The sequence below is a fragment of the Melampsora larici-populina genome (genome assembly GCF_000204055.1).
Source record: "Melampsora larici-populina 98AG31 unplaced genomic scaffold MELLAscaffold_25, whole genome shotgun sequence".
Classification (NCBI taxonomy): Eukaryota; Fungi; Basidiomycota; class Pucciniomycetes; order Pucciniales; family Melampsoraceae; genus Melampsora; species Melampsora laricis-populina.
Window position 1 is genome coordinate 73,692 of NW_006768789.1, and position 5,209 is coordinate 78,900.

The following is a 5,209-nucleotide window of genomic DNA, read 5'->3' on the forward strand; positions in this document are numbered from 1 at the left end:
TAAAAGGTGAGAATGAAAAAGATGAAATGCTACTAGCAGCTAACCTATTCGAACGGTCAAGGATAATGATCGTGAGGAAATGGACTTGGATGATAGAGTAAAAAGTCAGATAGGGAAAAAGAGGAACAACATAATTGTGAACAGAGGAATACTACAAGTAGGTGAAAAATCTCCTCTTTCCCTTTCCCAATCCGTACATTCTCTTTACTACATCCATGTTTCATAATAACCATTTCTATCACGTCTTCCTTCCCAATCCGTCACTAATACGTTCAACTTGTGGTTTGCTTTCTAGGTCTCTATTCCGGTGATGGTGAAGTACTATTAGGTTCAAAACCCCCCCTCGCCACCATTACCGGGATCTTTGACGGTGGCAGTAGACCAAGACTAGTACGAAATTGAACAAACTTTGATCTGTCAAGTGATTTTGTCATAATATCAGCGATCATATGTTCAGTAGGACAATATACTATATTAAATGTTTGATCCTTGACTTTCTCCCGGATCCAATGAAAATGAATTTCTACATGCTTCGTGCGAGCGTGGAAGACAGGATTCTTAGCTAATGCAATTGATCCTTGGTTATCTCCATAAAGAGTTGTTGAACACAAGTTTTCAAAACCTAAATCACTCATAAGTCGACGGATCCAAACTCCTTCTTGACCAGCATCTAAGAAACCACGGTACTCAGCCTCGGTTGACGATAACGCAACTGTTGGTTGTTTCTTGCTCCTCCAAGTTAACGCAGCACCATTTAACAAGAAGACATACCCGGATGTTGATCGTCTAGTTAGAGGGCATCCTGCCCAATTTGAATCAGAGAAACCAGTCGGAGTGCTTGGGGATGGTGCTTTAGATGAATCTTGTAGAAAAGACATGTCGGTATGAGAGATTAATTTACCATAGACTAGTGATAGATGTTTTGATCCGCGTAGATATCGTAGGGTTCGTTTGAAGCATTGCCAGTGCGTCATTCCAGGTTTCTCAAGAAATTGGGATAATAGACTTACAACATGAGCCATATCAGGTCTAGTACACTGGGATAAATAATTAAGTGATCTGATGGCTGCTCTATAATCATATCCGCTTGTAATAAATGCTTCACGGTCTTCATCGGTTGCTGTACTCGGCATTTCGTTAGACTGCATAGGCGTTCCGATGGGTTTGCAATCTTCCATTCCGTGCTGTTGTAGAAGGGCATCGACATAGTGCTCTTGTGAAAACATAATTTGCCTTTCCGCTCTATTCCTAGTTACTTTCATCCCTAATAGATGATCAACATTACCCAAATCTTTGATCTTAAAATCCTTTTTCAACTCATCCAAAATCCAATCCACCTCTTTTCCGGCAATCGCCATATCATCTACCCAAACATATACATAAGATCTCCTATGGCCTTTATCGATATGTATGAAAAGACAAGGGTCTGCTGAACTAATATGAAAATCATGTGCTACAAACCAATCTGAGACCATAGTATACCAGTTCCTAGCTGATTGCTTCAGGCCATAGAGAGATTGGATGACTTCTAGGCAAGCGTTCGGGTCGTCAATTAGGATCTTGAAAAGCTTGTATACTACTGATGTGTGTGGTAATGACATGATATATTCAATGAATCCTTCAGGTGGTTTGATGTACACTTCTTCTCCCTTCTCAAGCGATGAATTGAGGAAAGCAGTAACGAAATCGGCTCGTCTGAATTCTAGGTCATCAAGTGCGGTAATTGCCCCCAAAGCTCGTAGCGTAGCTATCCGTCCAGTCGGTGAAAAAGTTTCATTGTAGTCTATTCCTTCCTTTTGTCAAAAACCTTGAGCAACACATCTTGCTTTGTATCTCCCGTCTAATTTCTTGTTTAAAATAAGACGAGTACCAATAAGTTTTCGATTAATTGGAACTGATTTGCATGGACGGAATACTTTATTCTGAATTAAAGAATTAAATTCATCATGTACCGCCGATTGCCATTTTAACCAATCAGATGCTAGTTTCGCTTTTGAATAGCTTGCTGGGTCAACCATGTTATCTAGAGGAGTATATGGCATTGATGATTCAATTTCATTTCCGATTGACGCTATTAGGGCTGAGGCTTGTGCTATCATGACCGATACATTTGGCGCAGGAATACCTCTCAGACGATTTGATCTACAGACGTTTGGTTGAGGGTTTTCTCTTTCATTTTGTTCTTCACGGATTGCGTCAGCCATAGCGGGATTGTGAATACCGATTCGGAAAGGATTTTCTCGATTGATTGGGTTATTTTCATCCTCAACAACCGGTTCATCTTTGACTTGAGGATTGATTTGATTTTCTTCAGCAGGTTCATCTGCTTGGATATGAACATCATCATTTGGTTGATCTGGTTCAGGGTCATCTTGATGGTTTTCAACAGGTTCATCTGGTACATCGTCAATTATTTCCGACTCTTCATTCATGATAATTTCATTTACTTGATTAGCTCGGTTTCCAAGTGAGGGAAACTCTTCTTCATTAAAGATGACGTCATGAGATGAAATAAGCTTTCTATCAGAAATTCGGATTAATCGATAATTTTTAGTTCCTTCAGTAAAACCCAGCAAAATACACTTCTCAACTCTATTGTTGAATTTCCCATGACGGTTTGCTGGCGGTATGTGTTTGTAAGCTGCACATCCAAAGATCTTGATGTGATTAACATTTGGAATCTTCTTGTAGATGAGTTCAAACGGTGTTCTGAAATTAGCGGATGACGATGGAGTTCTGTTCTCAAGATATGTAGCAGTTATGACTGCTTCTCCCCAGAATGAGGTTGGAAGTGATGATTGAGCTATCATAGTTCTTGCTTTCTCTACTGTAGTACGATTACCTCTTTCAGAAATTGGGTTTTGCTGAGGGGTATGTGGTGCAGTAACTTGATGAATGATGCCTGAGCTTTTACATAAATTATCCATTTCATGATTAATGTATTCTCCTCCACCATCACTGACTAAGATCTTTATCTTTCTACCAAATTGATTTTCAACTAGACACTTGAATTGCTTGAAAACATGAAGAAAATCGTTTTTGTTATTAAGAAGGTAGATCCACCAATAAGAAGAAAATCCATCAATGAATTTAACATAATAATTTGCTCCTCCTACAGATGATGGTGTAATCTTTCCACTTAGATCAGAGTGAATAACATCGAGAGGTGAGACTGGTTTTGGAATTGTTCCAGGGAATCTATTTCTGGTAGATTTTCCTAACGCACATGGTTCACAGAAAGGAAGAGGAGTAATCTTTGAATTCATTCCTTCTGTACACTCAGCGGCTCTCTTGAGATTTTCCTCACAGGGATGTCCTAATCGTTTATGCCAGATGGCTGATGTGTGAAGTGCATTGTTAAATTGATTTGATTTGATAATTTCAATGTTCAAGATTAAAAGCTTATTAATGATATTTCCATCAAGTATAATAGTATCATTCTTTTTTAGCACGAACATATTGCTATTACAATAGACAAGTTGGACACCCTTCCTCCAAAAAGGAGTAAGTGAGAAGAGGTTGTGAGGTAAAGAAGGAACATGGAAGGCGTCATTGATATTGTATTGACCATATTTAGATTTAATGGTAACAGTGCCTTTTCCAACAGCTTTGATGATTCGACCTTCTTCTCCTATACTGATGTCAACATTGCAAGAGTTGTATGTTTTGAAAGCATCTCTAGATTTGAACATCGGATCAGAAGCACCTGAATCGAGAAGATTTGATTCAGGACTAGTTGAACAGACGAAGACCGAGGTTCGAGGAAGTGGGACTGACCCAGGGATAGAATCGTCCACGCCTGCATAGCTTGCAACGGTAGGGACCTCTTGTTCATCGGCAGGTTTCCGAGATCAAAAACGGTTTCGGTTAGGAGCTAGATGTTTGTGTTTCTTCCAACACCCCGTTTCTTCGTGGCCAGACTTCTTGCAGTGAGTACAAGTAATGTCGCTACGAGATGAATTAGCCTTGGTGTGATTCGCTGAAGCACAATTTGCCTCGACTCCGCTAGTCGCACTTTGGAGTTGATCTTGTTCCAGTCGGTGTAACATGAAATCAAGATTCTGATCCGGAAAACCATGAGTCATAACTCTGACAAAGGATTCATACTCTGACGGAAGTTTTGATAGGGCCATGATGACCTTCATCTCTTCACCCATCTTGAAACCGGATCTCCTCAACTCATTAGCACACGATCGAATCTCTTTAACAAAGGTCTCAACGTCTGTGAATACGATGTTGGCGAATTTAGTGAAAAGGGTTGTACGATTAAGCATGTTTTCACCGATGTATTTCTCGCGGAGAAGAGTCCATAACATGAACGCATTTCTAGCTTTTCCGACTTCCTCGTTGCTACTGACAATGGCTAGGTTGTCTTCGTTTAGGTAATCAACAATGACGTTGTAGGCTCTTTTGCTCTTGAGACGGTGCGACTCCTTCATCAAGTCGGTAGGTTCGACTCCTGGAGTTCTAGTGATCGGTTCCGTCCCGAGTGCTATTTCAAGCAGTCCTAAACGATCAAGCTTGCACTCGATCATCGTAACCCACGTGAGATAATTCTTTGTGGTTAGAAGCATACGAGATGAAGATGAGGTGTTTCCGGTATTGAAATCGAGCGACATATCGATTAGCTTTATGGTATCCTGGTACTGATAATGTGTCAAACTTTTATAGGAAGCTCAGATCAGAGCACGTTCAGGAATACTGGTGAGAGTGTAATGGAAAGCACTCAAACCTTTTATAGGAAGCTCAGATCAGAGCACGTTCAGGAATACTGGTGAGAGTGTAATGGAAAGCACTCGAACCTATTCGAACGGTCAAGGATAATGATCGTGAGGAAATGGACTTGGATGATAGAGTAAAAAGTTCAGATAGTTATATTACTAATGCACACCTTTTATAGGAAGCTCAGATCAGAGCACGTTCAGGAATACTGGTGAGAGTGTAATGGAAAGCACTCGAACCTGAGAACAACAATAGTTAATAAAAGGTGAGAATGAAAAAGATGAAATGCTACTAGCAGCTAACCTATTCGAACGGTCAAGGATAATGATCGTGAGGAAATGGACTTGGATGATAGAGTAAAAAGTTCAGATAGGGAAAAAGAGGAACAACATAATTGTGAACAGAGGAATACTACAAGTAGGTGAAAAATCTCCTCTTTCCCTTTCCCAATCCGTACATTCTCTTTACTACATCCATGTTTCATAAT